This window comes from Anabrus simplex, chromosome 1, assembly GCF_040414725.1.
Source record: "Anabrus simplex isolate iqAnaSimp1 chromosome 1, ASM4041472v1, whole genome shotgun sequence".
NCBI lineage: Eukaryota > Metazoa > Arthropoda > Insecta > Orthoptera > Tettigoniidae > Anabrus > Anabrus simplex.
Genome location: NC_090265.1, coordinates 860,915,205 through 860,938,121, shown reverse-complemented (window position 1 = coordinate 860,938,121; position 22,917 = coordinate 860,915,205).

Genomic DNA, 22,917 nt, shown 5'->3' with positions numbered 1-22,917 from the left:
GGGGTTATGGTGGCAGTCGTGTCGTGTCGAGGTGCGTGCGTTAAATGCGGCTAGGTGAAGTATGGCGACGTTATTACCAAATGCGTCCAAACAGGACCAACGTGCTGTTATTCTGTTCTTAGTGCCGGAGGACAAACACAGGTGGACATCCGTCGGAGAATGAAGACTGTGTATGGGGCAACAAGTCTGTCGAAAACCACTGTTGTGGAATGGTGCACCAAGTTTCGTGCGGGTCGCGTTTCGACACAAGACGCCGATCGATCTGGGAGGCCCGGAGACACTCGATCACCCGCCCTGTAGTCCTGATCTCTCCCCATGCGATTATCACGCCTTCGGTCCCCTCAAAAAGGCTTTCAAGGGTGGACGCTTCCTGTCGGAGGACGATGTACAGCAGGTGGATACGGACTTCTTTACACGGCAGAACACGGTGTTTTACCACACGGGTATCTTCAACCTGGTGTGTCGGTGGGATGAGTGTCTCAATGCTCACGGCGATATTGCCTGATTGGCATCCCGATTCAGAACTGTACGGCATCGAACGGAAACTTTCTGATCACCCCTTATCATTTCATTAGGCATGTTCATAAACTGATCGTGTTCGTTGGTACGAGACGGTCGGTCCCCGCCAGGGTACCTGTCGCGATACAAGTTGCGCGACGTGTTTCCAAGTGTCGCGGAAGAAGAGTGGAAGAAGAATATTGCTCTTGGTGTCTACTGTTTATACGGCATAACTATATATTTGGCTTCAAGAACGAAGAGGAAAATTGGAGATGGGTTAGGACGTTTTTAGAAGACAGAAATACATTCTGTATGACGCTCCTTCAAACTTACAATTGAGAGATTTTTTTTCTAACTTTGCATGAACGATGGGTACCAATTTCGAGCACTTACTGCTGCTGGTTGGGAGAGTGGTTTCAAATAAGGATACACGGATTTTGGAGGAGTGTCTTCCACACTGAATGAAGGTTTAAGGTAACTTTGATCTCGCGTGGTGTTGCCTCCTTTCGACCGGGAACGGGTTGCGGGGAACGTGTGCTGTCATTTCACATTTGTTGCCGTATCGCTGCGACTTGTCGAGACAATGTGGCATGACGTCATTTCCAAGCGTGTGACAGTTCTACTTTCTTCCACAAGCTCCATTAATATTGATAGCTACCCATCGAATTCCATTTCGTTCACCAAATTGTTTCCAAGGAGTCCTTCACCTGTTAGGGGCTTCCTGGCTGAGGTGATAAAGGCGTGCTCGGTTCGCCCGGAAGGACGTGGGTTAAAATCCCCGTCAGGAAGTCGTAAAAATTTCAGAAACGATATTTCCACTTCCGGATGCGCACATGGCCCTGAGGTTCATTCAGCCTATACAAAAAATGAGTACCAGGTTAATTCCTGGGAGCAAAGGCTGCCGGGCGTAGAGCTAACCACTGTACCCCATCAAGTGCCGAGGTTACGGATAGTGGAAGCCTTTACATCCCACCCCTCCCAGGACCTTCATGTTCTGTACGGAGATGACTTCTTTTTTCCTTCGCCCGTAAAATGAAAGTGGGACTCCGTTAGCCCCATAGGTATGAGGCTTGTTTAAAATATTCTGAGCTCGGTAAAATTCAGTGAAGCTGGATACTACTTTATTTACACTTATAGGGTCTTTCATTTACACTAAGACCGAACGCACGGTGTTTGTACTCTGCGCTACAGCAGCTGTCTCAGCCGAAATTATGTCGCGAGCGGCCGCCCTGCTTTGAGCGTGGATACAACCTTACATGAAATCTCACCTTATAAAAGATGCTGGAAGTGGCGTCCTTCCTGGGTTATACAGGCGTTGTATCTGGTAACCACATTCTGACTGACGCGAGTGAGTTCTGCCACTGTAATGTTTCTGATTTCATTTGTAGTGTTTTCTTTCGGTTTCTCCAATGTGTATGCATTTGTTCGATACGCTTTTTCTTTCTTTCAGTTTGCCCCACAAGCGAAAATCACGCACTGTTAGCTCTGGAGAACGAGAAGGAAACAGACCAGTACTGATCACTCTGTCTGCAAACACTTCCGAGATTGTAAGAAGGGAATCTTCTGCTGTATGAGCAGGGGCTGAATCTTGTTGAAACCACCCACGCGCTTTTTCTTCTTCCGTTAGCTGATGGAAGAACGGCGTCACAATGTCATCTTGATACCTCTCTGTATTTACTCTCGCCTATAAAAAAGAAAAGGTCCAGTTATTCGTCATACACTAACAGCACACCAAACACCAATCTTCCGATCATAATGAGGGACTTCCCGTAGTTTACATGTCTCTCAGCTGGGATTTGAACAGGGTCCTCAGACTTGCCGGATGGAACTAGTATTTAGATTTTCGATATTTATTTCCTACACGTGAAAACTAAAAGATTAGCATTGTATGTGGTACAATACATATATTAAAGCATTATTATGTTCGTGTGGTGTGCCACCCAAATCGTGTTCGCGTGTCACTTAGGTTCGCCATCCCTGCAATAGGTCAACATCGTAGCTCCTCATTGGCAGCTACCCGCACAACAAATGCAGAGAAATTCGAGAGGTTACCGATAAATCACGGGGTGGTAAGGGTGTCGATTGAGAACGATTATTTGTTAGATAACGGCTGCTTTTAGAGACGTTACATCTTAAAGCTGTTTCTAAGATTTGTTGAGTGTGTTCACTGAACTTCCAAAAATGTACTAGCAAATGTACCGGAGAGTAACTACAACTGCACAGGCAAAGCGTTCCACTGTTTGATTGCCCTATGACAGGGTGTGTTTTGGTCAACAGCTTAGCGAGGGACAGCAGGATATTTGCTAGCTGGTGGGACAATAACACAATGAAACTAATACTATTTGAGGAAGGTTTTACTGTACGCAACCTTTTGAGATTCTATCTGTAACGCGTTTTTATTTGCACTCATTAATGTGGCTTTGAATCATATTTGGGGTGTCAATAGGGAATACAATGGCAAAGTTTTGGTTAGCTAAGAACTACAATTCTCCGTTCAATGATACGCATAAAAATACAGATAATTTATTGTCATAATACGATATAATGTTATTTGAGGGTAAATCTGTCGTCGCGAGGCAGACGTAATTCAGCGCCTTCAAATATCACTGGACTGAGGCGGGATCGAATCCGTCAACATAGACTCAGAAGACCAATCGTAGTCACTCATCCCGGATATAATATAGCGACTTAGGCTACCCGTTACGTTTTAATATACAACTAGAAAATGTACCCGTGCTTCGTTACGGCATTCTACATTGTATACGGATATCGAAGTAAATACTGTACATGCAGTAAATAAGATTGTTTTAAAATTGTATGTCTCTAAGAGTTATCCGAGAAATACCATGGGGAGGTCCGCATACCTTGTTCCCAATGTAAAGTGTGGGTTGCGGAGTTGTGATGATAATAACAGGCTCACTTGCCTACTGCCATTCACAATCAAGTTGGGAAGTTTACATTATAATTGCAGACCCTATTGCCTACTGCGCGGTCACAATCGATTTGGGAAGTTTTCGTTACAATTGTAGGCCCCCCTTTCCTACTTCCAGACAGATTACAGTTGAGGAGCTTTTATTATTAGAGCAGGCAACTTCCCTACTACCAGTCAAAATTGAGTTGTGCTGTTATCATTATAATGACAGGTCCTTTTTCCTGCTGCCAGCCAGCTTACTGCCAATCACACAGAGTTGGCCAGTTTCCATTAAAATAGCAGGCCACTATGCCTAATGCTAGACGTATTGTAGATGGGTACATTTGTATATAATGGCGGGCACCCTGGCCTACAGCCAAACACATTCGGGTAGGCGAGTTTTGAACAAAAATGCATGATCCCTTGCCTTCTGCAAGTCAAATCGAGAAATGAATTACTCATTACAATGGTAGGTCCTCCTTACTAATGCCAGTTACGCAGAAATTGGAGAAGGACCCCATTCCTACTGCCAGTCAAATTCGGTGTGGGGAGTACTGATTACAATAGCAAACACGCCCTTTCTCAGTCGCTAGAAATCGACATCAATGAATATATATAGATCGACATACGAAAGTACATGCATGTTTAAACTATTGCAGACCTTCATTTACAGATTAACTGCTGCTAAACGGTACGTCATATCGACAAAGGATTGTACCGTAAGAGGCAGTATTTAGCGGCCTAAATGGCTAGTCCTATGATATTTTCTCGCATCTCATCTATTCATGGGTCAGATTGAGTTAGAAACGTCTTGGAAACTTGGAAACTTGGAAACTTAGGCTGTTTCGTTTTCAAAATTGTTAATGGTTCTTTCTTTGCTAGTGCTATCAGTTTTTCTTCTTCTTTCTGATTGTAATGTCCCTTTGCCTCTTTAATTGTAGTTTTATATATTCTTCTTTTCTCAGCATATTCCTTTAAGGTTTCAACAGTTGGTGAATTTCTTGTTTTATGTAGAGCTTCGATAGCTTCCTTCCTCTTGGAGTAGCATAGTCGATTGAACCAAGGTCTCGCCTTCCTTATAGGCGACTCTTGCTTTTTAGTCGCGTGTTTAATGATTTCTTCTATTCTTTCCAGTGCTTTATCTATATTGTTGTCCTTAATTAGTTGTAATATAGGACGATGTTTCCCGAAGTTTCTCTTTCAATTTCAGTTGTTATTGCGAATGTCATTTGCACTGGAATGTGTTTCCTTATGATTATTCCGTGCAAAGCTTTGGTTGTTTTTTTTTTGTTTTTTTTTGGCTTTCAATGTTACTAAATAAAAGGTCTATGCAACTGCCTCCATTCGGTTCTACGTAAGTCTGTTCATTTCGTTTATTGCGCAGAGTGAGTCTTCTTCCTCTAGATATTGAATGACAGTTCGCGCTTTTTCGTTCTGAGATCCATCGATTCGTCAGTTGAGATCGCCCCTCCCTAGGATCAGATGTGTGTTGTCATGGACTTGTGTAAGAGCTATGTTAGTTTCTTGAATAATCTCGTATGACTTCCACTCTGGCTGTAAATATACGCTGATTATCCAACAAATTGTCGTTTCAACCAATAAGAGATTGTCTGTTTTATGTACTACTTCGAACGGGCACAGAGCTGGGCTTAAAAGGCATGAAATTCCCCCTTTAGGCCACCCTCTATCTCCTTGAGATACGAAGTTATTCACTGCATATTGTCCTTGCACATTTAGATAAGATGTTAGGAATGTTTCAGTCAGTATCACTATGTCATATGTACTAAACAATTTTTCAGTAACTACACTTAATACGCCATTCAACCCCTCAACATTCTACAAAATACACCTTAATTCACAAAGTTTCACTGATTGATTGAAATTTAAAACTTTATTGAGAGCTGAGTTAGTCAACTCGTATCTGTATGACTTTTCCCCTGCTATTGAAATCGAAAGCGGCGAAAAATGATGCATTCGGGCCAGAATTTTTCGTCATCTACCTTTTCTTTTTCAGAGAAAGGTACACCAAGTTTGAATGCTTTGCTATATTCTTTGCTAGGCAAACTTGTACATTCTATTACCTCCCTAACTCCATTTTCCTCCAAGTAAGATCTGATGTCCTTTTCAGTCATCGACTGCTTAAATCTCCTCACATACATCCACGTTATTCTTCCTGCCGCGGATAGCCGTCCATTGTCTCTTTTATTTCCCAACTGTTGTATCCTCCTTTGTTCGACCCCACTGTCGGCAGCCCTGAAGATGGTTTTCCATGGTTTCCCATTTTCACACCAGGCAAATGCCGGAGCTGTACTTTAATTAAGACCACGGCCACTTCCTTCCCACTTCCTAGGCCTTTCCTATCCCATCATCGCCATAAGACCTATCTGTGTCGGTGCGACGTAAAGCAAATAGCAAAAAAATAGTATCCTCCTTTTATATCTCATCTGTCCCTCTTGCGTTTCTCCATTGATTCTCCCGGTGAATACAGCACTATCCATTTTCCTATTTTTTAATCTGTTTTCGGATGAGTCCTCTACAATGTTTTCTTCCATTTTCTTTTTCACTTGTTGCATCATACTTTCATAACCTAACTGCCCCTCCGTCACTTTTCCAATGTTCCTTTCGATGTTTACAAAGCTATTCGATGCCCCATTTTCAAGATCATTTTCTGAAGTTTCACTTTCCGCATTAGTGATCTGAATGACCGATAATCTGTCCTCATCCGTATCGTTCACTCTTTGAATCTGCGGAAATTCCTCAACTCCTATGACGGTTTTTTGTAACACTCCCGCATACGAAGCTTTCTCACTTGCTTTATGTGTTAATGCCATATATTCCGCTTGTTGCAGTTGAGCTTCGAGTACTAGTGTCATTTTTTCCTCAACGTTTTGCTCATGTCATCGATCTTTTCTTTAAGCTCCTTATTGGTTTTCTGGTGTTAGCTAATCATTTGATTTATTTCTTTACTTTCTGGAAATGTTTCGTTCACTCCAAACATGTTTAAATAGAGATCGACATTTGCTGCACATCCATAGAATGTTTCCTTTTCAAGGCGTTGAATTCCGTTGTCGTCAGATGTGTGCATTCCTTGTGGTACCATGCCTTGCAATTTCCGTCACTTTCTACTGCACTGCTGTCTTCCTCAAAATGTTGCTTACGTTGTGGGCATATCTGTTCTCCTCTTGTTTGCTTTGCTTGTTGATCTGATTGCTTAGAGTGTTTAGCGTCTTGGAAAGGTGCAGCATTCCAACTGTTGTGTATATTTTGAGTTAGTGCAAAATCATGGTTTCGGTTTCGTATAAACTCCAGTCACTTCAGGGATTTAGAAACAATATTTTCCCTAAAACCTACCTAAGGACAGGTGGATTCTACTGTAAATATTAACTTTGGTGGAAATATATCCCGTAGTTTCGAAGTTATAGAAAGACAGACAAACAGACACCAAAGTTTAAAAAATGCAAATGGTCATTATTACACCTGAAACGGATAACTGTACGGAAATTTTGGCAAAATAGTCAATGAACAGACACACGGTCGTTACGATTTTATTTATATAGATTGGCGGCGTAGTAGCACATGTTTGACAATATAGAAGAACTCAATAGTGATCTTCGTTCTTCATAAATGTGCACTAGATTATGGCAAACATAATATTGACAACAGAGTGATATGGTATTCTTAAGTAGGGAGAGTAATGACACGGATATTTTGTCCCGACAGGACCTGAATGGGGTATGCTAGACTCTGGGAGTGCTTTAGTTTTTTTGGACAACCACGACAACCAAAGAGGTCATGGCGCTGGTGGAGATGTTCTTACATACAAGACTTCCAAATTATACAAGGTAAGTGAATCAGTAGTCTACACTGTACGGATGTCTATGGTTGCACTACAGTACTTAAACTTGAAAAATAACATTCTCCAATACACTCGTCGACAACAAATATCACGCACTAAGAAGGAATTATCGGTTTGCAGATAAAAAATCATAATACAGTTACTGCATTCGTATGACCGAGGTGCTTCCAGTGATACATAGCATCTGCAACGCTGTGTCGTTACATTTCAAGTAGACAGATACAGAATTGAAGGGTGCAGCCGAACAACGAGACAAGCGCCAATTTGAGCAACGCAGAAATTTCAGTGGAACATCAAGACTGAGGCCTCTTCTAACGTGAATCGTAGTATGTTAAAGGGGAAATCCACTACAAAACGAGGCAGGTTCGATTTAGTTGAACGAGCTGTATTTTGTGCCTATTGGAACAACGGGACACGTGCCAATAGAAGCACTGTCGCTTCGTTCAGTCCCCGCTGGGTAACCTGGGCTTTACTTCCTTCAGAGTCTGACACGTTTGTTTGCGCTTTCTCAGTCTTTATTCAACTCATTTCTCATCGCAAAAGGCGGCGATCATACGTTTCGATGAGAGGTGTTGAAGTTCCTGCTAAAATTACGCCGACTATGGTAAGCTGTTCTACTCCTACTTATATTTTTGTGGCTGTGTGGTACATATCTAAGAACCCATAAACACAATGGTTACTTATGTACCTATCTAAAACCCGGTCTTACGTACAGTAACTATATTATTTCTTCGATTATACACACACAGATCAAGCTACATCCCTCCCATTAGCAGAGGTGAACACGAACAAAGAAGTCTGATATTTGCCTTATCATACGACACTTCACGAGGCAGAAAGCTTCCATTAAAATAAACTACTACTACTAAAAATGTTTTCATTCCTCCCCCAGCTGCCTCTGTGGATCAGTGGTAGAGTTTCGGCCTCCGAATCCCAAGATAGCGGGTTCACACCCGGCAGAGGTAGTCGGATTTTTGAAGGGCGGAGAAAAGTCCATTCGACACTCCATGTCGTACGATGTCGGCATGTAAAAGATCTCTGGTGACACATTTGGCGTTTACCCGACAAAATTCATTAAATCTCAGCCACACACGCCCAAGAGAGTTTCGGTTTACTCGGTCTGCCATCTAGTGGGCCTGGAGTAAAACGGAACGTCGAAATTGACGAGCAGACAGCCAGATGGCATCAAATTGAAATGTCTGCACACGGTAGCTGAGGCCATACGATTATTATTATTGTTTTATTCTTCCCCTGAAGGGTGAGGCGGGCCATTTAGACGATGACGTCGTCTCTCAGGCCGGGAGATTTGTTACGGTGAAGGAGAGTCTCAGAGAAGGTGAGGGGGGTTTGCGGCCGCGGCCTATACTAAGAACTGTCCCAGCATTCGCCTTAGTGCAGGAGAATGGAAAACCACGGAAAACTAGCCAACAGCCGCCGGTTGGGACCAGGCGTGAGGTCCAGTCCTGTCCCGTCTCCCGAATGCCTAGGAGTGGAGCCTCGGTAGAGCCGTGGCCACCCCTCTTCCGCTCAGTTGGCCGGTCAGAGTGCAGATCTGTTGGACCACGGACTAGCCGTGGCCACTTATAGACCGAGACCCATTCTGCATGTACCGACCTTAAAATAAATAAAGATTTCACAGTCTAGCATGTTCGATCGTGCGTCTCATGTGAGAACGTACTTCTCAAACGTTGTTTTACTGCGCGAAATAGAATGGAACAACGGGAAACGTGCGCAATCAGTACTAGGTGGAAGCAGCAGGAGCTGAAGTCTTTTCAGCAACTTACTTTTGCCGTTCCTGTAGAAACGGCTCAGTGGCGCTTGTCCCGTTGTTCGGCCACACCCTTAAATTAGCGTAATGCCGTGATTATTTCATGGTCTTGCCACTAGAGGATGTGAAACAGGCAGCCACTTGTGGTCTTTGTAAAGGCTCAGGATACTAGTACGTAGTGGAACGCTGCTTCAGGTGGTGGAAAACTCGTCAACCACTCGAAATGCCTCTACGACGTAATCGAGGAAATTTCGCCCAGTTATCAGGGCTTGAGGAGGCACGCATTATTGAAGTGCGCGAGACTGGATGGACGTATCGATGATTCGCCAGTCACCTATACTCGTTTTGACAGATAGAGCTGAAGGGAGGAGCATTAAACCTGCCATTGCACGGTGTTGACGTATTTCCGCTTCCCTTTCTCCTTCTCTTTGCTTCCGGCTCACTTGTTTCTTCGTTCAGACTGCTTTGTTCTGTTGTAAGTAACTCAGATGTGAGAGGTTTGACAACTCCAACAACACGATCCGGCCAGCAGGCTTGTCTCTATGGCAACCACGGTGGGTCCGCCTATGTTTCCATGGCAGCCATAACCTCTACTCCCTTCTCCCCACCTAGGCAGACAGTAAATGGACCTCCCTCTAAGAACTGTCAGAACACATCTTTCAATGTTACGACTCTAGCGTGAACAAACAGATCCAAGTATTAATCCCATTACATGCAACACCATCGTTTTAGGCTCCTGTGTTTGCGCGAACCATTTCTAGGTGCTTGGCTGAAGGAAGTTTACTCTCAGGCGCTAATTACGTGTCCTCCCACTGAGAGCCACCAATCGTCATGTCCGTTTACAGACCTTCATAATTGAAGGATGATACCAACAGATCAGTGATTTTTCAGGAGAGAGGAAAATTATTTTTGGGGTTTATTTCATGGTATACACTACTTGAACCAATTGCATATGCTAGTGTACAAATGAGATCATCTAAAAAACCTTTCAAAATTATGTATGAATTGGAAGTGATAAAACGGAAAATAATCTGCAAGTAGGCCTATGTCTTACATTTGTATATAACAGAAGAGAAATCCTGTACATGCAATTGGAACAACAAAATCATGGTTCTGGCCCTTCAGGCGAACAGGTCAATGTGGAAAACATCCTAGGGATATAAACTACAAATTTTAGGTAAATAAAATATACTGTAATTATGTATGATAATATATTCCTTATTTATTCCTATACATCATATTCCTATTCTTAATCATCGTTGTCCGGTCGATTAGATTGCCTTTTTCTACCACTATGAGCGCTAATGTGAGTCAATGCAGGATTTTTCTTAAGCCCTTATAACTAGATTCGGTGTGTACATTTTTCTTAAAAAAGGCCTGAGGATATTGAACCAAGGAACACATTACATAAATAATTATGTAAATAAGTGAATTTGGCTAGGATTTGAATAAAAAAACGAATAAAAGAAAAACAAGCGACTTTAGGTTTTTTCAGAAGTGATTTTCGAAATTTGTTTTTATAGTTTGATAGAGCTATCCAAGACTCACAATTTGACATATTTCTGGGCCCTTTAGCTCTTCAACTTTTGACACTTTGTAAGAAATGAACATTAAAATGATAGCAAATAATAGGCCTATTAGTGTAATAATGAAAATAACTACAATAACAATAAAAATTTCTAGACAATATTTAAAAATATAGATGTGATTTCGTCTATGTCCTTTGTTTAAATGATGTTACAACACAAGCACCGACAGATGTCCCATCCTTACACCACAGAGGATAAAATTCTGCTGGCTGTAAACCAGTAAGACAAAAGATGATAGAGGAATGATGATACACCATATTTCCACTGAAATTTCACTTTTCAAAAATTAGTTGATTACATCTTTATTCCAGGGAGGTCTTCACTTCTCTTTGTATATTGATGATGGTCATGTTCGGGACTGGAGGTCTCATGGTGAGCTCCTCAATCATTCCTTCATTGTAGCCCTCTCGAGTTACGTCCTTTATCCAAGCTAGAGGTGGACCCACTAGATCATAACTCTCTTTTATCACTTCGATATTGCAATTTTCAGGACTGCCGACAGTGAGGTTCGAAAACACTATCTCCCAAATACAAGCTGACAGTTCCTAAGTGTGAAATGCGCCTCAGAGCTATGATACTGAATGAATGTATAAGGGTTTGACGTACCTATTGTAGCTCTGTTAGTTTGCATGATTAAATGTGTCTGCTTTTTTATCGCTTATCACTTTTTGGTACGTTGAATGCTAGTAATACTCTAATACTTGCTACCTATTCCTAAAATGGTTAAGTCATATTTTAACTTTGTTTAGGTCGTATTTAGCAGGTTTTAGGGCATGTTTCCCTGCATACTTTGTACTTTTTTAGGTCAGGCCCTCTCAAATGCCCAAAATTTCACCTGCGCAAACCGAGGTGCAGAGGTCCTGTGCACCGTCCATCGGCCCTACTTGGCTCAATTCGGACCAGCGTTTCGTCTCGGGGCGACTCGGCTAAGATCGGCTTAACTCCGCTCGGATGGTGGAGCACTGCAGAGCAAGTGAGGAAGGGAGAGACAGGCGGAGCGAGCGAGACAGGTGTAGGGAAAGAGAGGAACAGCGCCATTGCTTGAAATCTAGGGAGTGGGGTATGCACTCTGGTCAACCTAGCCAAGTCGTCTTTTGCACCTTGCGCCGCGCAATGCACCAGTGCAGGCAGCCTGAGAGGCCCTGCTTTAGGTCATACACTTCCGAACCCTAATGATGAGTGACCCTATGTAAGAAATTCATTCAGGCCGGACCTGATTTCCATGTTTTTCATGTTACAATATACCAATGGTTATTACAAAACAATAAGTTATTATTCAAGATCACTAATCCACTTCCAGATGGCTGTTGCCTTCATGTTGGCCTGGCCATATGGCATTCCTAGAGTGATGTCCAGTTTTGCCTTCGACAATACTGAAGTTGGTCCTCCAGCTGACCGCAGTGACAACAATATGAGTGTCTCTATCAACAGTGACGATACTAGTGGAAATGGATGGGTGTGCGAACATAGCTGGAGGCAGATTTACAACATGAGTGCTTTCAGGAACGAAGTGGAAGGTAAGATATCAATATATTGTTAGAATAGAAATAAGATTATATAATATGGGCTACTAAATGCAAATATCTTTAGATGTCCCCATGAGGGAGACTTGCACGTCGATTTTCAACATTCTATTTTCGTTGCTGGGTTGAGCACCAAAGGTAAAAATTACGAACAGACCTCAAACAAGCTGATCGTTTAGTAGAATGGCATGGTATCGAAAATATCTTCTTCGAAGAAGGCTCCTAATAAGTGTTCCGGTGCTTTCTTGTTGTGACATGTTCAGCAAGGTGATGTATGTACCTAATAAGTGGGCCGGTGTTTTTGTTGTTGTGGTTGTGCCATGTTCAGTAAGGTGATGTATACCCCTAATAAGTACTCCGGTGCTTTTGTGGTTGTGACATCTTCAGTAAGGTGATGTATGCCCCTAATACGTGCTCCGATGCTTTCGTTGTTGTGATATGTTCAGTAAGGTGATATATGCCCCTAATAAGTCCTCCGATGCTTTTGTTGTTGTTGTTGTGACATGTTCAGTAAGGTGATGTATGCCCCTAATACGTGCTCCGATGCTTTCGTTGTTGTGATATGTTCAGTAAGGTGATGTATGCCCCTAATAAGTGCTCCGGTGCTTTTGTGGTTGTGACATCTTCAGTAAGGTGATGTATGAACCTAATACGTGCTCCGGCGCCTATGTGGTTATGACATGCTCAGTAAGGTGATATATGCCCCTAATAAGTCCTCCGATGCTTTTGTTGTTGTTGTTGTGACATGTTCAGTAAGGTGATGTATGCCCCTAATACGTGCTCCGATGCTTTCGTTGTTGTGATATGTTCAGTAAGGTGATGTATGCCCCTAATAAGTGCTCCGGTGCTTTTGTGGTTGTGACATCTTCAGTAAGGTGATGTATGAACCTAATACGTGCTCCGGCGCCTATGTGATTATGACATGCTCAGTAAGGTGATGTATGCCCCTAATACGTGCTCCGATGCTTTCGTTGTTGTGATATGTTCAGTAAGGTGATGTATGCCCCTAATAAGTGCTCCGGTGCTTTTGTGGTTGTGACATCTTCAGTAAGGTGATGTTTGAACCTAATACGTGCTCCGGTGCTTTTGTGGTTGTGACATCTTCAGTAAGGTGATGTATGCCCCTAATAAGTGCTCCGGTGCTTTTGTGGTTGTGACATCTTCAGTAAGGTGATGTATGCCCCTAATAAGTGCTCCGGTGCTTTTGTGGTTGTGACATCTTCAGTAAGGTGATGTATGAACCTAATACGTGCTCCGGTGCTTTTGTGGTTGTGACATCTTCAGTAAGGTGATGTATGCCCCTAATACGTGCTCGGGCGCTTTTGTGGTTGTGACATCTTCAGTAAGGTGATGTATGCCCCTAATACGTGCTCGGGCGCTTTTGTGGTTGTGAAATGTTCAGAAAGGTGACGTATACACCTAATAAGTCCTCCGATGATTTCGTTGTTGTGATATGTTCAGTAAGATGATATATGCCCCTAATACGTGCTCCGGTGCTTTTGTTGTTGTGACATGTTCAGTAAGGTGATGTATCCCCCTAATACCTGCTCCGGTGCTTTTGTTGTTTTGACATGTTCAGTAAGGTGATATGCCCCTAATAAGTGCTCCGGTGCTTTTGTTGTTGTTGTTGTTGTTGTTGTTGCGACTTGTTCAGTAAGGTGATGTATGCCCCTAATAAGTCCTCCGATGCTTTTGTTGTTGTGACATGTTCAGTAAGGTGATCTATACACTTAATACACTTAAGAAAATGGAAATTGCAACACCATGAAGGCAGTGGTCGTTTGTGTTGATTTTCAAGGTATGGTACGATGCCATGTAGGTATGTAAACGATCAATGTTTTGGACCCATTGGATTGTTGCTACAGGTCTCCCCACGTGATTGGTCGCGGAGGAGTCAACTCCAGTATACGGACTCTGGTGTAGCGTAGTTGACTTGTAGTTTGTGCAGTGAAGTGTTCCCCGTCAAACATGCCTCGACGACAGAGAAGAGCACGCTATCAACAACTGTCGCCGTTTGAGAGGGCTCGGATAATTGGGCTGTGAGAGGCTGGATTATCGCTAGGGACTGTCGCTGCACGTGTTGGCCGACAGGCATCTACGGTACAACGTGTATGGCAGCAGTAATCAAATGAAGGTACCCACACTCGTAGACCTGGCACAGGCCCAGCGCGACAGAGAACTGTGAGAGTGAATCGCCGCATCATTCGGATGGCCCGGATGGAATCCCATGCAACAGCAGCGCAAATTCGAGCAGCTGTGGCACACCACGTTACACAACAAGCAGTTGGTAATCGCCTGCGTGCAGCTGGCTTACGAGCCCGTGTCCCTGCAGAAGGTGTTCCATTGACCCCACAACAGCGACGTGTAAGGCTGGTGTCGAGAAATATCAACGTGCGTCGACGAATGGCATAGGGTCGTCTTTAGTGATGAATCGCGCTTCTGTCTTGCCCGCAGTGATCGCCGGAATCGTGTGCGCCGACGTACCGGGGAGAGGGGCCGCCCAGATCTTATTCTGGAGAGGCACACAGGGCCAACACCAAGCCTTATGATCTGGGGAGCTATTGGCTTTATGCGAAATCACAATTAGTACTTGTTGAGTACTGCTCGACAGTACGTTGATAGGGTACTCCATCCAGTGGTTGTCCATATGATGGCGAACATTGCTAATGGGATGTTTCAGCAGGACAGTGCCCGGGTTCACACTGCACGCATCGCCAGAGAAGGTCTCCACGACATCACCACCTTAGAATGGCCGTCCAGATCCCTGGACCTCAGTCCTATTGAGTATGTGTGGGACATGATGGGTCGAGAAATGGCCAACCGTCCTCAGCCACCCATAACTCTGGAACAACTGACCCGTGCAGTGCAGCAAGCATGGGTCTCAATTCCTCCGGAAGCGATCCAGGGCCTTATTGACTCCATGCCTCGACGAATTCATCAATGTATCGCAGCTCGCGGTGGGCATATCTATTGATTGTTGTCCAAACTTGCGGTCAGGGGGACCTGAAAGTGTAATCATCGAATCACAACCAAACACTCGTCCTCCATATTCAATTGCAGAAATGTAGCACCACTCCTTCTGGGTGTTGCAATTTCCATTTTCTTCAGTGTAAGTCATCCGATGCTATTGTTGTTGTGACATGTTCAGTAATGTGATGTATACATCTAATAAGTGCTCCGGTGCTTTTGTTGTTGTGAGATGTTCAGTAAGGTGTTGTATGCCCCTAATAAGTGCTCCGGTGCTTTTGTTGTTGTTGTTGTTGTGTTGACATGTTCAGTAAGGTGATGTATGCTCCTAATAAGTACTCCGCTGCTTTTGTTGTTGTTGTTGTTGTTGTTGTTGACATGTTCAGTAGGGCGATGTATGCCCCTCATTAGTGCTCCGGTGCTTTTGTTGTTGTTGTTGTTGTTGTTGTTGTTGTTATTGTTGTTGTTGTTGTTGTTGTTGTTGTTGTTGTGACATGTTCAGTAAGGTACTGTATATCCCTAATAAGTGCTCCGGTGCTTTTTGTTTTTGTTGTTGTTGTGAACAGTAAGGTGATGTAGGCCTATGCATTTTCTCGTCTTCATAAATCCATTATATTTGTCATAGTGTCCCATGATGTGGGATGCGAGAAGCTAACTTACTAATTATTTAGTAGCCAAGACCCACAATCCTTGAATGTTATTTTTCTTCATATCACTTTCCTATTCACTTTCTAGAATGGTCTTTCACTTAAATGAACAACGTTTAGTGTGTCAGAGACTCCTTTTTTTACGAGTTGCTTTATGTCGCACCGACTCAAATAGGTCTTATCGCGACGATAGGACAGGAAAGGGCTAGGAATGGGAAGGAAGCGACCGTGGCCTTAATTAAGGCACAGCCCCAGCATTTGCCTGGTGTGAAAATGGGAAACCACGGAAAACCATCATCAGGGCTGCCGACAGTGAGGTTCGAATCTGCTATCTCCCGAATACTGGATACTTGCCGCACTTAAGCGACTGCAGCTGTCGTGCTCGATTCAGAGACGTTTGAAATCTTGAAAAATCAGTTGACTGATATTAGAAAATCGTTTCGTCTGTACCTGATTTCCATGCCTTTCCTGTTAGAATATACCAGTGATTACTACTATGGGCTTAAGTTGTCGATCCATACGCATGGTGGTTCCAGTTCACTACTCAGCCTGTTTCCAGTCATTCGACGGGGTCAGGAATGGAATGAATAAAATCCCAATCTAGCGGCAAGGATAAGAATTTTGCCGATTGCCGAAGCCTGACGCACTCCTCTGGGGCAATGATTAACGACTGACTGATGAAATGAAATGATACTGGAGAGTATTGCTGGAATGAAAACCGGAGTACCCGAACAAAAATCAGTCCCACCTCCATTTTGCCCAGCACAAATCTCTCATGGAGTGACCGGGGTTTGAACCACGGAACTCGGTGGTGAGAGGCAGGCGCGCTGCCACCTGGGCCACATAGGATCTCATGCACGGCAGTATGCTGCGGCAATCAGTGCAATATAAATTAGCGAACACACAACTGAGAGTAAACTTTATTGGTTCCTTGAACCATCGCAGTCCTCAACTATAATACCTTAGTGTGATCCTCGATCGAATTCTGTCTTACAGACAGCGGCTATAAAATCTAGCACGAAAGCTTAGCACACAAAATAACATCCTCCAAAAGTCAGAGATGATATGTATTTCACTACAGAAATTTAGGAACGAATTGCCATAGCAAAAGAAGGCTTTAAGATAAAATCAAGGTTAAAAATGAACTGGATCGGGCATTGTTTGAGGAGGGGCTGTTTACTGAAAGAAGGAATAGAAGGAATGGTGAAACGCAAAGGAGGAAGAGGAAGGAAAAGATATCAAATGTTGGACAATATCCAAGGAAATAAATATTTGGACATGAAAAACTTGGCGCAGGACAAGCAACAGCGGAAGAGGTTCATCCCATGACAGGACCTGCCATAAGGCAGAATACCTAGATGATGGTGAAAAGTCGTCTAGTACTACATAGTGTGCTTCAGAAGTTACCTTATGATGCCCTGCTCTTGGAAATTTCTTCAGCCGCTAAATACTACTGAGCAGTTAACAAGCATACACGGAAATTTGACACCCAGCATTAACACCTCGATGAGAATTATATCTGGCCCTACCCGATCCATTCCAACAAATCGGTTACCATTCCTTTCCCATACTGCTCCATCTGACCTTCGCCCCTCGAACACTCTGCTTCGAGAATATTAGATCTCCACCAAAACCTCTTCTACCAATCCATCCATCGGGATATCAAGGATGCCTGCTGAGAATTTTATGATCATTATCGTGTCAACCAACAGTAAGAACAGATAAGGAACTAAAACAGAAAGGTTTTAAGTTTTCTGAAAAATAGAATAAGAATGGCTTAAGGCCTCCGGAGAGGCCTGAAGTAGGTATTTCGAGTTGACACCCATTGGCGACCTGCGCGTTTGTGAGGAATAGGCCCTATCTAGGATGAAATCTAATGCTGAAGACATCACACTAACCAAGCGAGAGGAATTAACTAATGAAGGTGAAAATCTCCGATCCGGCCTTAAATCGAACCGGCGACCTCTTAAACCAAAGCCCAGCATGATAACCAGTCAGCCATGCAAGCAGACCGAAGAATAGAAAAGTCAGTGGATACGCTTAGCTTCAGAATGGTAAAAATTCTCTGTTCCATATATTCCAGGAGGTTATTATCTAGCACGTAGGATATTTGCGTGTTTGAGTCGAATTCGTTCGAAAAGCGGAAGATGTGCATGTCTACTAGATAAGTAGGGCTTCCGCAGTTCACATATCTGTGACCGCAGAGAAGCATTTAAAAAAATATAATGTTTGAATACCCTCTCCATTCCATACAAAGGACCACAGGCAGATTGAATAGATATCCCGATCAGCGTAATTCCGTTAATTAATGATTTTGATACTGGGTTATAACGCTTAACGTCACACTAACATATTGAAGAATTTTCGGCAACGCAAGGATGGGAAAAGTCTAGGACTGGGAAGGCTCCGGCCGTGGTCATAATATTAAGGTACGGCCTCAGTATTTACCTGGTGTGAAAATGGGAGACCACTTCAGGGCTACCGGCGGGGGGTTTTGAACGCTTTCTCTCCCGAATACAAGCTCACAGCTACGCTACTAGAACCACGTATCCAACTTGCTTAGTTGTGACTGGTTATGATGCTTCACACAACTTTCTGTGAACACCACCTTGTGGATAATAGTTCCATTAATTTTTTTTTTTTTTGAGTATGTGTATGTATTGTGAATTTACTAAATGTTTTTGTCCATGTTTAAACAAACAAACAAATAAATGAATGAATGAATAAATAAATACTTACATAATTCATGATGTATATTTTGGATTTATGCCATGCACTGAACTATATAAACACTCTCAACGCGTTTCGAAAGGAACCTTGCCTTTCTTCCATAAGGATAAAACAGAAAAATGAAACATGACGCAGGTGATATCTTAGTGAGTCTCGACGTGGTGTCTCTGTTTACGAGAGTACCTATTGATGGTGGTATGTCTCCCATTAATGATATTTTTACTGAAGACATCGTAAGACTTTTCTATCACTGCATGACCTCCTCCTACTTTCTATGGAATGGGGAATATTATAAACAGACAGATGGTGTGGCCATGAGAAGTCCTCTCTCTCCTGTTGTGGCTAATTTATTCATGGAGAGCTTCGAAGAGAAATCTTTGTCGTCGACACATTGCAATCCGAAGATTTGGCGGCGATATGTGAATGATACGTTCGTTGTTTGGATGGAAGGTGAAGATTATCTTGGTCATTTCCTGGATCACATTAATCGCCAGCACCCTTCCATTTATTTCACCATGGAAATGGAATCCGACGGGAAAAGAAATTGTTCTCGTCACCCAGCAAGAGGATGGATTTTTAGCACACAGCGTTTATCGTAAGAGTACACACACCAATAGATATCTCCACGCAGTTTCTCACCATCACCCTCCCCAGAAACATGGTACCCTTAGAACTCTTAACTACTATCGCTAGGAGGATTTGTGAAGTGCCTGCTCTACAAGAGGAAATTAACACCTTGTGAACCACCTTTGAGAACAACGGTTATAGCAAAGCTTTGATCTCCACGGTTCTGAATCCGACGTATAATCGGACGTCTGTTAAGGAAAAATGTTTAAAAGGAACTGCTTAGCTACCTTACATACGTAACACGACAGATGGAAATGCGAAACTGTGCCTATTATCTTTTATCTAAGCTAACAGGGGAAAGAATATAAAGAGCCCTTATATGAAATGAAACATATATGCTGTACTTCTCAGATCAATGTATTTTCTTCAAAATTTCCTTCTTTGTAACCAAATTCTTCTCTTTCTTTCTTAAACCGTTCACTCTCCAAGTGGTTTTTCCCTCGGACTCAGCGAGGGATCCCACCTCTATCGTCTCAAGGGCAGTGTCACAACTGGGAGGAGGTCCAGTACCTCGCCCGGGCGGGATCACCTGCTATGCTGAACAGGGGCCTTGTGGGAGATGGGAAGAGTGGAAGAGTTAGACAAGAAATAGGGAAGGAAGCAGCAGTGGCCTTAAGTTAGGTACCATCCCGGCATTTGCCTGGAAGAGAACTGGGAAACCATGGAAAACCGGGGGAATCGAACCCTCTCTACTAAGTTGACGATAAACTGAATAATACAAATAAATAAATAAATAAATAAATAAATAAATAAATAAATAAATAAATAAATAAATAAATAAATAAATAAATAAATAAAGGATAATTTTATCATAATATTCAGAAAATAAAGTGAATTGTTTGAAAGAAAATTTCAAGAAGCAAACAGAGAACACGTTTTAAAAGTAAAATTGATACTTTAATCCATCGACGAGAAAGATGAAATCTTTTCCCCTTTTCGGGAATAGGATTTAGATAATATGGTCATGTTTTTAAAGCCCCTTACATTTTAAAACAACAATTGTTCACGAAATTGAACTTTGCGTGACAAACAAGCGATCAATCGCTTTGATGCGATTCTATGTTCCTGGTTGATCTCGAAACTCAACGACTCTATCGAGATGCAGGCAGCACTTGAGATTGTGCCTACAGCTGCCACCTTGTGAGCGCTGAACGTAGCGAGACTCAAGAGTTCCTGGCTCCACACACCCGTAGCGCTCTAGTAGAGAGTGCGAGACAGGAGCTGGTCAAGTACTGCGCTCTCGCGGAAGTTCAAGCAATTGAACAAGGCAACAATAGAGCTTAAAATTCCCCCCTCTGATTTATTTCTGCAAGTCATTCTTGGTTTATCATTCGGGCGCTTTCTGCACATAATATTGATGCCTTCCAACCTAATGGGTTACATACTAATTTTTGAATCAATAAATTACTATTGATCTGTATTTAGAACTGTCGCTTAGATGGCAGATTCCCTACCAATATTTATCTAGTCTTTTCTTAAATGATTTCATAGAATTTGGGAATTTATCGAGTATTAAATATTAAATATAAAAAATTAAATGCGTGTGTCGGCTCATCGTTGCTATTTTTCTTTCATTTTTCTTCTATTTAACCTCAAGAACAACTCAACTTTGAAACTTGAGAAATAATATACTACATTTCATTCATGCCATTTGTATTTCCTAATTCCTCTGTGTACAAATGAATATTTTTCCCAATTTGCCCTCTTGTCTGCCTCTGTGGTGTAGTGGTTAGTGTCATTAGCTGCCCCACCCCCCTCCCCCGGAGGCCCGGGTTCGATTCCCGGCTCTGTCACGAAATTTGAAAAGTGGTACGAGGGCAGGAAAGGGGTTCACTCAGCCTCGGGAGGTCAACTGAGTAGAGATGGGTTCGATTCCCACCTCAGCCATCCTGGAAGTGGTTTTCCGTGGTTTCCCACTTCTCCTCCAGGCAAATGCCGGGATAGTACCTAACTTAAGGCCACGGCCGCTTCCTTCCCTCTTTCTTGTCTATCCCTTCCAATCTTCCCATCCCCCGCCAAGGCTTCTGTTCAGCATAGCAGGCGAGGCCACCTGGGTGAGGTACCGGTCATCCTCCCCAGTTGTATCCCCCGACCCAGAGTCTGAAGCTCCAGGACACTGCCCTTGAGGTGGTAGAGGTCGGATCCCTCGCTGAGTCCGAGGGAAAATCCAACCCTGGAGGGCAAGCAGATTAAAAAAGAAAGAAAGAATTCCAACTTTATCATCATATTATGATATGTTCTACTTTTAAAAACTCTGAAGCTTATTCTTCGATTAATGCCGTTCTATTCCATTTCTCTACTGACAGCTCGTGACGTAGGCTACCTCTTAGGCGAGCGATTCGTCCCCTAATTCTCAAGTTTTCCCAGCCGGAAGTTTGCAACATTTTCGTATCACTACACTTTTGTCGGAAATCACGCAGAACAAATCGTGCTGCTTGCCTTTGCATGATTTCTAGTTCTCGTATCAAGTACTGTAATTCTGGTGAGGGTCCCATGCACTGGGGCCATACTATAATTAGGGTCTTACCAGAGACTTATACGCCTTCTCCTTACATCCTTTCTACAAACACGGGGCGAGTTGGCCGTGCGGTTGGGGTCACACAGCTGTGAGCTTGCATCCGGTAGATAGCTAGTTCGAATCCCACTGTCGACAGCCCTGAAGATGGTTTTCCGTGGTTTCCCATTTTCACACCAGGCAAATGCTGGAGCTGTACATTAATTACGGCCACGACCGTTTCCTACCCACTCCTAGGCCTTCCCTATCCCATAAGACCTATCTGTGTCGATGCGACGTAAAGCAAATAGCAATAAACTAACTTTCTACAAACCCTAAATACTCTCATAACCATATGAAGAGATATTTAACCTCAATTTAAAACCCCGGTGAAGATTTTACCTAAGTACTTACAGCAATCCTTCTGAGGTACTTTCATCACATTCACGCAGTAATTAAAAATGAGAGGACTTTTCCTCTTGGTGTAACTTACAACCTTACTTATCACACCGTTTGCCATTATTTTTCTACTGTCCGTGTCAGAACATTGTCCAGGTCTTTTGGCATTCGCTCACAATCCTGTAATATACAGTATAACATCATTTGCAGAAAGCTTTATCTGTGATTCGAAAGCTTTACTCATGCAACTTATATAGCCTACATAAGAAAACATAAAGGTCAAATAACTTAATACTTGCCTGTGGAACCCCCACTCCGCCATCTTAATCGTTACAGGATCAGATAAGGCCTCATCTATTCTAATTCTCTGTGTTCTGTTTTCTAGGAATTAAACCACCCGTTAAATCACTTCATTGCCTCGCCCAATAGTCCTAATTTTCGTCAGCAGTATACCATGATCTGCCCTCCGATACATCAATAGCGTTACAGTCCATATGACCTTTTGAATCTAAAAATATTTTCTTACGTCGCACCGACACAGATAGGTCTTATGGCAACGATGGGATAGGAAAGGGCTAGGAGTGGGAAGGAAGCAGCCGTGGCCTTTATTAAGGTACAAACTCAGCATTTGCCTGGTGTGAAAATAGGAAAACTATCTTCAGGGGTGCCGACATTAGGGTTCGAACTCACTATCTCCCGAATGCAAGCTCACAGCTGTGCGCCACTAACCGCACGGTGAACTAGCTCTCTTCTCAAATATGTATATCTTGCTGGAATCGTACAAGCTGAGCCTCACTGGAAGAACCTTTATGATACAGATATAGTATAATTTGGATATAACCTTTAAAATCGGTCTTTTACAGAGACAATTTCTCAACAAAAGGTTCTTAACCTCCTCCTTACCAATC